Raw genomic sequence first — 11820 nt, forward strand, 5'->3', positions numbered from 1 at the left:
AAAGTTGTTTTGATTAAGAATGAAGTAAGCCGTGACAGGCTATCGTCATCTCGTCTCTTGTTGTTTATAAGCACTCAGGAGCTTAGCTGCTGAGGGGCTGCGTTGGGGGTTTATTAGTAAAAACACACGAAGAAGTAACTTTGGCAGGTGGACGTTTAGACTATAAATACCGAGAGTTTGTAAGGCCTGTGGGAGAGGGTTTGGTCTGAGCAAGCTGATTCTCTTTGCTGATCTCAATAGCTCTTCAAAGACCTTGGGGCAGCTAACCCCTGTTGCTGTAAAGACAATTCTGACCCTCAGTGGCAAAAGCCACTCAGTAGCAAAACCTTAGCAGTGGCAGGCCACGGGGATCTTCTCGCCCGTCAGCAGGGCTACCATCGTTCCCCAGCAAACTGCTCTAGCAAGGGGGGACATCAGCGGCTGGTTGGCTAACCCAGCTCTCCTGAGTACACTTCAACTAAATTTGGGCTTTATTTCCTTCATCGTCCCTGACCTGGAACAATTGTGTGATTAATTTATCATTGTTTTGAGGATGTTATTTCTTTATTGGATATTAAGAGATATTACCGTATATGCTATGGGTTTATGAAATTCCTACAATCAACCTGTGATAAATAAATAGCTGGCACAGACAAACTCAACTCTGAGGATTAATTTGCCTCCCCCCAAAATCAGTGCTCAACTAAGTCAATGTTATTTGGATAGGATTGAGATTTGATTACCGGATTTGGCAAATTCAGTGTCATTCGTGATGGTGACAAGAGCAGTTTCAATGTAGAGGGGCAAGCAGAATGCTAACTGGAGATCATTCCAGAGAAAACAGGAGTGAGTATTGTAACTCATTTCGAATAGAGGGGGGCTACTAGAAAAGAGGTGTTTTGTTTTGTTCTGCTTCATTTTTTTAAAAAAAAAGAAGATATTATAGTATGTTAATTTACCGGGTACAGGTAATCTAGTAGCGAGTGAAAAATTGATGATGTAAGAGACAAAAGAGATAAATGCTGGAATGATGGCCTTGAGCAGATAAAAGAGGATGCAATCCAGTGTGCAAGTGGAAAGATTACTCTGAGGAATTTGGAGGATTCATCCATAGTACAGGAGGAAAGAAAGTATACAGTAACTAATTAATGGCAGATGTGGTCACAGGAGATTGTAGGGTTCTCTTCTGATTGCTTCTATCTTCTCACTGAATTAGGAAGCAAAGTCTCGACTAGGTTATGTTGTAGTAACAAGCAACCTCTGTATTGTGACAGTTTATCACATCAAAGGCTTGTTCCTCTCTTGCTAAATGTCTACTGCTGCTAAGCCCTCGGATGCTGCTCTATCTCATCCAAGAAGGTAGGGGGCGCTCTGTGCTCCTCTATGGCTGGGGGGGGGGGGGGGGGCATCTGCCTCTTAAAACCTGTCTTTGGAAGTGATATACCACCCTTCTAGCTATCATTGGCCAAAAGAAGCAATATCACCATATCTAACTATAAAGTGGGGCCATGGAGTGCAATCTTACCACTCTTCTTGAAGGAAAAGAAATGAAGATATTTGTGAATGGAGGAGGCATTGGACAGTTATGGAGAGTGAAGGCATAAAGCAATTATTCTGGAGAGTGGGACAAAGGAGTAAATATGACTAAGCACCAAAGGAATGCCAAGGACAGTGGCAGTGGGGCATGTATTAAAAATGGTTAGGATGATGGACTAGAAGCTATTTCTATGGTGCTAGGTGGTGCCAAATGAAGGATCAGAGACCAAGCAGTCAGGTACCCTGGAGGAAAACAAAAACCAACAGAAGTCCAGTGGAATAAGAAAGCTGAGGATGTTTGATTTCCAGAAGGATATAATGAGGAACATTCTGGAGATGAGACTGCAAGTCAGATGGTAAATGTGTGGTGCAACCTGTAGTATTTCTTCTTTTGCCAACGATGCCTTGATTTCCCCATTTATGCAGGCTTTATTCATGAGTAGCTCTACTTGTATTTGCTACTTGCTTTACAAAATACATGCGAGTTCTCTTTCCTTTGTGTAGTGAGCTGTAAAGAATTTCTCCAGTTGCCTAAGTTATCAGGAGTTAGAAGACATTAAATCGGTGAGAAACTATGAATTGCGTAGATGTAGTTTCTGAAAGTCCCTATTATAAAGATGATAATGGATTTTTTTGAAGGGATTTTATTATCCAAAAATAAGTGGTTACAACAATTCAAAAAGTAGTGTCAACTTGTTGCTTTTCTAAACTCCAAAGATGGATCAGGACTTCTAAGAGGGCTTATTCCTTGCTTGTCATCAAAAATACCAAGAAGAAAGTGACTATAGTACATAGAATAATGGCCTCCCAAGGATGTCTGTCTGCTAATATCCAGAGCCTGTGAATATGTTATATTATATGGCAAAGGGGAATGCAACAGATGGAATTTAGTTTGCTAATCAGCTAGACTTAAAACAGAGAGATTATATTGGATTATCTAGATGGGCTAAATGTAATCACCAGGGTCCTTGAACGTGGAAGGGGGAGACAGAAGATTAAGTATGAGAGTGATGCCATATGAGAAGGATTCAACTGGCCATTGCTGGCTTTGAAGACAGAAGGAGGTCATGAGCCAAGGAACATGGGCAATCTCTACAAGGTAGAAAAGGCAAGAAAATTAGGTTTTCCTCTCAAACCTCCAGAAAGGAATGCAGCCTGGCCTTTATTTTAGCCCTGGGAGAGCTGCTTTGGACTTTTGACCACCGGAGCTGTTAGATAATACATTTGTGTTGGATCAAGAGTGTCTTAAGTTTGTGACAAGGTGTTATAGCAGCAATAGGAAACTAATAGAGTGACTAATCATGTTGGATAACCTTGACCCCTTTTAACCTTTTCCACTGTTTTTTTTTCCCCCAAAGAAGGGAAATTGGCAAGGCTGTTTGCACTCTACCAAACCAGTGGTTTATTTCAAAGACCTGGTGGCCAATCAATAGCATTGGGCGAAATAGGAATCAATTTGTTTCTGCAGAAAGGTTGCGCATTTTAAGCAATGGGTAAGGAAAACTCTTTGGCACCATTTACTTGAGTCCATTAGAAGAAAAGATAAAATTAGTAGGCTCTCACTAGAGGGACGCTTCCCTTGGGCTCACTATGCACTTCAGGTGAAGCTGTGACTATCTGAAATTGTCTACAAATTGGGTTCCTTCTGAGGACTTTTCTGGCGATCAGATCCTTAAAGAGACCTGTGACCAGAATGAGAAATTTGCTTCAGTGCGGTACGTGATGCTCTGGTCTTGGTGTTACAGGGAAAAAAAGCCGCAATGGGTCGCACTTCTGCTAGCGACATGTATTGTCACAGGGCTCACCTCTTTTAATCCTCCCAACCTTCCTCCAAGATATTAATAATCCCGCATTTCAGATGAGAAAACCGCATTGCACAAAAGCTGAAGAACTGGCCTAAGTTTTGCAGCCAGCAAATCGGGGGCCGGAATTATAGCTCTGGCCTATCTGCCTCCAGCTCCTCCCTCCCGGGATGTCCTGCCGCTCCCCCGCCAGCTGGCTCTTAGTACCTGCTTCTCATCCTTGAGGACAGTAAATGAGATTCTATGCATGAAATGGAGCTTGGAGGGAAGCCCGGTGGCTCAGTCGGTTAAGCGTCTGCGTTTGGCCCCGGGGTCCTGCGATGAGTCCTGTGTCAGGCTCCCCGCTTAGCGGGAGTCTGCTTCTCCTTTTCCCCCTCTCTCCACCTCTGCCCCTGCTGGTGTTCGCTCATGAGCTCAAGCTCTCTCTGCCAAATAAATAAAAACTTAAAACAAGAAAGAGCTTGTAAACTGTTATTTAGGTAAAGAATTGGGAAAGAGAATAGATAACAATGGATCAATTGAGAAAATTTGCCCTGAAAACAATCATAAGTATGCTTTAGGAACTGACAGGAGTAAAGACAACAAAATCCAAGTTCTTTCTTTTTTCCCTTAAGCTATTCAAGGAAGAAATACTGCTTCTGCCTGCTGTATCTTTATAGATTAAAAAAAGTTCATAGTTGATTTATATCAGTGGTTCTCAACCTTGGGGTGATTTTGCCCCAAGGGAGCACTTGGCAATCTTTGGAGACATTTTTAGTTGTCATAAGGTGGGGGGGGGGGGTGGTCGCATGAAATGGGCAGAGGCCAGGACTGCTGCTAAAATTCCTACAAGCACATGACAGCCTTCCACTACAAAGAATTATCTGGCACAAAATGTCACTCGTGCTGAGGTTAAGAAGCTCCAGTCTATATGGCCCAAAAGAAAATGCTGACAATTACATCCCACATATTGTTGATGAATTATGAGTGGCAGAAAACTGATGTTATGTTTATATTAAAATGAGTAAGGAAATAAAGTAAATAAGCACGTTTCACAGGGAACCCCTCTTGTTTTCAGTGGTGTAGCAAAGCTCCTGAGCTTGGCCCTGACAGAGACTCTGGACAGATAAGGGGAGTTAGAGGAAGGCTTTGATCATTTATGTAACCAGGTGAGAGCAGAGCAACTCAGCTCACAGACTATTAATGTGGGAGAGTAAGTCTGGGTGCAAAGGCACATGACAAAAGCCATGTTTATTCAAGAGAGAGAGATTGGGGGGCGCCTGGGTGGCACAGCGGTTAAGTGTCTGCCTTCGGCTCAGGGCGTGATCCCGGCGTCTGGGATCGAGCCCCACATCAGGCTCTCCCGCTATGAGCCTGCTTCTTCCTCTCCCACTCCCCCTGCTTGTGTTCCCTCTCTCACTGGCTGTCTCTATCTCTGTCGAATAAATAAATAAAATCTTTAAAAAAAAAAAAAAAGAGAGAGAGATTGGGTTTTGTTCTGTTTTGCCCCTTGTCTTGTCTGGGGCGCAACACAGCGGCACAGCAAAGCACTCAGAGTGCGCCCCATGCCCCCCTAAAACCAGCCCCTCACTAAAGAGCTCGGGAAGGCTTCCTGCTAACGTGGGCAGCGGCTGAGCTAACCAAGCCTGTGATGGCCGAGGGCCACGGCAGGATGGATGTGCCTTCTTCCAGCCAACCTGAAGGGGCGCAAGGACAGTTTGGCTCCAAACCAGTTGCCTTCAGAAGGTGTGATGGTCACCTTTGCACACATCTGGATTACAGAGCGGGGGGTTTCTACATGTTTAGAGACAACATTTCTGTTTTGTTTTGTTTTACATTGTCTGAGTGAATAATTCCTTACATCAGGTTTCTGGTAAGCCCTCAAATCTTCTCCACAGATGTCCATCATCAGCGACTAAGGATCTTCACAATTGTACAGGAATCTTCAGCTGCTTTATCACCCCGTCCATAGCCTATGGAACAGGCTCCAACTTAAAAATTCTTTAACTTAAGAAGTACATATCTGAGCTCATGAAATATTTCTCAGTTTTATCATGATGGTGATACTAGACAGGGAGATTCTTGGGTGACTCATCTTTTATCTTCAGAACCTAAAACCTAGCATGACATCCCTCTAGATATGGTGATGAGGAAATGGTGGTGGGAGAGGGTGTAGAAGGGAGACCCATTCGGCGCTAGAATCACCTTGCCCAAAGGTGTTGGTAAAGCAGCACAAATCAGGAGCTCAAAATGTTAACTTGGTGAACAAGACCAGTCTCTTTGGAAGATGGCGCCCAACGTCTACCAGAAGAGATGCCGTTGGTCCAAGGGCTCCAGCTTTGCGTAAAGCAAGAGTATTCAGGATTGGAAGACACCTGTGCCCCTCTTCCCCGGCGCCCAGGTGAGGCGGGGGTGGCAGGGGGCTGGGGAGCTGCCGGGAGGTGCTACCTGTCTCGGAGACCATGGTCCGTTGCCACCAGAGCCCCGGCAGCAGGCAGCAGCCACATCTCCTCTTCAGACGAGCGGGTAAACCGCCTATGAGACCGCAGCCGCAGGGGCCTGTATGTGCTTGAGCTGCTTCGAATTCCCCCCCAGGTCCACTCTCCCCCAAGAAACCGCACATGGTAGAAGATGTTTTAAAGCTCCACTTGTTAATAGAGCCAGAGGATTCCGTAGCAAAACCTAACACAGCAATCAAGGTTAAAACACAAAATCACGTCTAGGAGTTAAATAGAATGTCATCTATAAAAGGAGCTGGACTGTTGAATTTTTAAAGTGCCTTCTAATTCTAAAATTCTAAGCTATGAAACAATAGCTCCTCAAGGTTGAAGGATATGCTGCTTTGTACATGGGTATTTTATTAGGGGAATTAGCTTATCTTCATAGATTCCACTATAAACAAGTGAATGGATGAATAAGGGATAATTGAATCCACTCTTTGTCTCTGCCCCAGGGATTCAGGACTGAATGTCTGCAGAGCACTGCAGGACTCCTCAAACATGTTATGTAAAAGATAAATAATCGTGGATAAAGTAGTTGCAGGTTGCACTATCAGATAAAATATTTTTCTTTAAACTTTCATTAATGATGAACGTTTTCTTCTTTTGAGTTGAGAAAAAAAATTCTGAATGGAGAACAAGGCCTCAGTTTAACCTGCAAATATCAAAAATTCACCCACCATCCTTTATGATTTTGTGATGAACGTTAGTTAATTGCCAACTAGTCGCTATTGAGCTAATTTATGAGCACAGAGAAGATCTATTAATGTAGAAGTAACAAGCAAAATAGTCACGTGCTGTTGAATAGATCTGTAGATACTGTGCACCGCCTTATTCAGGATGGGTGAGAGAGAAAGGTGTGGGAACAAGCAGTGCGTTCCCGCCTTCTCAGTAAAGACAAGAAGGAATAAAGTCTTGGAAGCGCCTTTGGCAATTATTTCCCTGCTGTTTACATTACCGCCTGTAGTATTAGAAGATGACCACTAGGTGGCACCATTTCATCAGTGTTCTTTTTCATCAGCAGGAGGAAGCCAGCTGGGCCTTTCTGGATCATGGAATATATTTATTGTTCTGTGCTTGCTAATTTTGACTTAGAGAAAGCTTTCTGCTCTCTCCACACTTCCCTGGATTTGTCTATTTTTCTTATTTCCTATATTTTTCTTTGGTTCTTGGGAATCTGAGTCAATACCTGGGGATAGATCCAGAGTTGATGGCCATCATGGTGCTAATAATTGTAACAGAAAACTTAAAGTAGAGAAACACTGATAGTGACCTTTTATTGAAGCCTTGTGTTAAGGGCTTTTCAGGTATTATTTACAAGACTCACAGCAACTCTGTAGGCTTGTCTTCATTTTATGAACAAAGAAATAATGTTCAGAGAACTGAAGCAATTTTCCCCAGGATACCCAACCAGGAGGTAAAGAGGCACAGCATGATTCCAAGTTCACATCATGTCAGGGCATTACTGATCTTTGGATCATTCACAGAACTTAAATATTGGGTATAGTGAGAAAAAAACCAGGAGTCCAACCTTCGTGAAGTTCGTAATCTCAGAGTAATATAGAGTAAAAATAAAGGGGGGAAAAGTAAAAATAAAGGAAATAGAGCAAATTATTTGTAACACAAATGAAAAAAAGAATATATATGATATTTATAAGACCATAACTTTATAAAGGGTGTGAGATTATCAGGAACACTCACAGGTATCAGAGTCAAGAAGACAACTTGAAGTTCTTCTCTTGGAGTAGAATATTCCTGTAGGGGACAGTTCTGAAGACAGGAGTGACAAGGGCAGGATAAAGAGCAGTTATTTTTAGGTTTAACTCTCAAACTCATGAATCCTTATTGTTAATGGTTTTTTGTTTTGTTTTGTTTTTTCATGACACTCGAATTTGCTCTATGTTCTTGGAGGTGTTGTCTAGGCTACAGCCCTACACATAGGTGAAGGAGACCCAAGTAAAATGTTTTGAGGGTTAAGAAACCCAAATATTCCAGAGTATTTATCCCATAGAATCATGAGAAGAGCGAGAGCTGGGAATCTCGTAATACTAAACTAAGTGAATGTTTATTTGCTGGGGGCTGGGCATCCCACCTGGTACCTTGCATGTATCACTGAATTTAATCTTAACACAACCCCATAAGATGTGCATTAAATTAGTATTCCCTCAGGGTGTCAAGTTTAGGCAGGTTGTGAAATTCACCAGAAATCACACAGCTAGCAAGTGGTGAAGCTGGGATTCCATCCAAATCGGCAGATCAAAGAATCCAACTTTTAACCTTTAGATACATTGCTTCCATTTAACGCGCTACGTGGCAGTAAGCAAATGCTCCGGTCACGGTAATCCTAACTTAAATTTGATTTACGAGTTTCAGAGAACTTTCAAGTATGTTATTGGATTTGAGGCTAACAACAATTCAATGAGAAAGACAGCATAGATTTTCTTGCCACGCCTTTCCCTCCCGCTCCCCTTCCTGTCCCTGCTGACACACAAGACTGCACCGGAGAGTTTAGTAGCCCGGTTAAGTCACAGAGCTACTAAGCGGCAGACACTGGACTCGAACCCAAAGTTCTCACCCTTAGCCCATTGCCTTTCTCCTGCACACCCCTTATAGTAAATAATGCATGATTAGGTAAAGTTCTGCCAATGGCATTCAGAATATTATCTCCAAGAACTTCTGCTAGAAGTCAAGCATGCTATTTAGGAAAAACTGTATGAACATCAAATAATACATGAAGGTATATATTTTCAACCACTTAAAACTCCCTACAAAGGACGAAGAATCTAAAAGGCGTTTTCAAATATTTCACATGAATGATTTGAGACATACGCAGTGATTCATATAACCATTTAGAATCAACATCTGTGGCTTTTGTGTGTCATAGAGAGATTTGTACTTCATTAACACAAATAGAGCACAATAGAGGCATAAAGATAAGAGCTCTGTTCAGATACAGCCTGAGAGAACACAGTTAGTGTTTATACAGTCCCAATCTTTCCAGGACCCTTCAAGCTGCAAAGTTCTGTGAACCCAAGTGGGGGGGAGAGTGGCCCAAAGCAGAGGGCCGGAGGGTAGTCGTCAATGGGTGTGGAGTGAACAGACGAAGTATATGACGACATAGTCACTGTTCCACTCTGGGCCCTGGCTCCTAACAGCAGGATCTCTAAGGACCAGAAGACCTCTAAGATCCCTATAATGCTAAGGAATATTCTTAATCGAAGTAACATTTGGAGGTTTGTTTTATTTAGCAGAAGATCCAGAATTTTTAAGAATGGTTCAGACTGAGAAGTAGATTACGAATTTTCCATTACTCTTTATTATTTACATTTATCTTTTTATGGATATTTTTTTCTTTATTGAGAAACTTAAGACTTGGGTACATCAAATAAAATCAGTTTCGGGAGGGGAGGCGGGAATCAAAACCCACAATAGAAAAAAGAAGTTAACACTGTCTGGACCATAGCAGAACCCAGAGAATATATTCTTTTAATCAAAAAATTCCAGGCACTTCATAAAAATACGGCATGCTTCACGAATCTGCCTGTCATCCTTGTACGGGGGCGATGCTAATCGTCTCTGGATCGTTCCGATGTTGGTATACGTGCTGCCGGCGAAGCGGGCACCCGTTACCCTTCTTTAAACGTGAATTCATAGGTGGGGAAAAGACCTATTGACACAGAAAACTCAGGCTTTATTTTCAGAGCACCCACCGCCCGCGTGCTTCCACGGAAACAGGCAGGATGGACGTACAGCGCCAGGTACTTCGCCATTGTCGGTAGAAAAAGTAATGGAACGCTGTGCAAAAGGAGAATGCTACGAACACACAGGGTCCCTCCGGTTGAAGGTTCCTCGGACGCGGGCTCCCCGAGCGGCCACGCTGGTTCCTGGTGAGGGGTGGCGCTCTTCCCCCGACGATCACCGCCGCAGGCCGCTGGGGGGGGGGGGGGGCAGGAGGCTCGCCACTTGAAGACTTCCCCCTAATGCGCGGCAGATGTTCCGTATAAATGAATACGGAATGCATGCATATCCAAAGAGTGATGATCAAGGCCCCACATTCCCTTGGACGGCAAACGTCACTCAGCGTTAAAAGAAGAAAAAGGGGAAGAAGCAGGGTGAGAGTGGAGGAAGAGAGAGAAATCTTAAAAAACTTCCAATGTTTCCAGAAATGTTTGTATTCTCTTGGGGGCCAGCCTTAAGCTCACGTGAAAAAGTTGGGCTCTGAGTTAGTGTGACCACGAGGTGAGGCTGGCCAGGCTTTTGATTCTGCAGGTAGAAGCGATTGGGTGTTAGGACCCGTGAGCCACAGCTGTGGGCTTCTAGGTGTCAGCCAGCATTCACACAGTGCTCTAGGGAGGACCAAAGTCTTGGAGACATTCAAAGGTACAAATGGTATTCTTAGTTAAAAAAAAAAAATCTGGAGTACTGTAAATAGAAGTTAAAAGCTTAGGATTTAATAAATGGTGGTTCAAATGTAACACAGAACTCCCAGAAAACAAGGCACACAGATTTGGTCCCGTGGTTTGAACTGATGATCTTACAGGATGCATCTTTTTATATCTTTCAAGTAATGAATCTCTTTGTGGTCATGAAATAAGGGTTGGAATTTTTCCTTGGCCTTGGAGCCAAGTTGGCTTGCCACTCTGTTAGTCTCCCAGGTCTGGTCAACTATCTAGCCTATGTACCAGTATCCCTGTTTATGCTTGAATTCCTCCAAAGATGGAGAACTCACTATCTCTCAGGATGGCCCACCAAAGACAGTGCTTCTTATGAGATCATTTTACTTATATTAAAATGAAATTTGCTTACCTGAAGTTATTTTTTTTTTTAAAGATTTTATTTATTTGACAGAGACAGCCAGCCAGAGAGGGAACACAAGCAGGGGGAGTGGGAGAGGAAGAAGCAGGCTCCTAGCAGAGGAACCTGATGTGGGGCTCAATCCCAGAACGCTGGGATCACGCCCTGAGCCGAAGGCAGACGCTTAACGATTGCGCCACCCAGGCGCCCCTGAAGTTATTTTTTTAAAAGATTTTATTTATTTATCAGAGAGAGAGAGAGAGATAAGGAGAGAGAGCACAAGCGGAGAGGAGAGGGAGAAACAAGCTCCCCGCTGAGCAAGTAGCCTGATGTGGGACTCGATCCCACGACCCTGGGATCATGACCTGAGCCAAAGGCAGACGTTTAATCGATTGAGCCACCCAGGGTCCCTGAAGTTATTTTTTTTTAATTCCTAAAACAAAACAATACTTCAAAGAGCATTTTGGAGCATCTTCCTCGTGTCAGACCCTGTTAAGCCTTAGGAGTAAAACGATGAGAAAATAAATATATAGTTTAGCTGATCTTGTGGGATTTATAGTCCAATCTGATGGATCTCAATTTTTTCCATCCTAATACTCCTAAGAAATAGGTTGTACTCCTGTGGACAACAGTGGTGGTCTACAGGGTCAACTCCTGCCGAAGCTGGTGTGCAGACGCTTTCCTGTCAAGTGAGTCTCCCTCCAGGCTCATAATCCCCAGCATCTCAGCAGAGAAAGGGACTGGAACCTGAAGAGGTCCCTAAGTGACTCTACTTACTACCACACCCATTTAAGAATCACTGCTCTGATCGTTCTATATGCCTAAAGAAGTCCAGTTCTCCATCAACAGGATGTCAGATCAAATATCTGAAGAAAACTGTCGTGTTTCTTTCTTCCCACCATAATAATTTCTTCCAGCTAAATGTGCCACAGAATTCCAACTATGATTATTGTATTCTGGAAGAAAAGATTGGCTCAAAGAAAGCTGTCGATAGCAGCTGTAAAGGCACCCACATCCATGCAAGGTGGAACTGAATGCATCAGGCCGGACCAACAGCTGAAACAGAGGTGATGAACAGGGAGAAGCCTGAGCTTTGTGTCCTGCCTTGTAGATGTGGTCTTTCCAAGAGAGCACAGTCTGCAGTGACCAACCAAAAGCATGGGGAACATGGAGGAGAGAAGGAGCGGTGGGTATACTTAATTCCCCCACCTCCTTGTCTTCCTTCGTTCTAA

At 43.4% G+C, this 11820-nt stretch overlaps 1 non-coding gene across 1 annotated transcript; it reads right to left on the minus strand.

Moving 5' to 3' along the window:
• Positions 1-9307: 9307 nt before the first annotated feature.
• Positions 9308-9417, minus strand: LOC121102338. Its single transcript, XR_005834457.1, has one exon. It is a non-coding gene; the product is annotated as a U6 spliceosomal RNA (small nuclear RNA).
• Between the last annotated feature and the right edge of the window lie 2403 nt (positions 9418-11820).

Source organism: Ursus maritimus, unplaced genomic scaffold (assembly GCF_017311325.1).
Source record: "Ursus maritimus isolate PB19 unplaced genomic scaffold, ASM1731132v1 scaffold_13, whole genome shotgun sequence".
NCBI classification, from domain to species: Eukaryota; Metazoa; Chordata; class Mammalia; order Carnivora; family Ursidae; genus Ursus; species Ursus maritimus.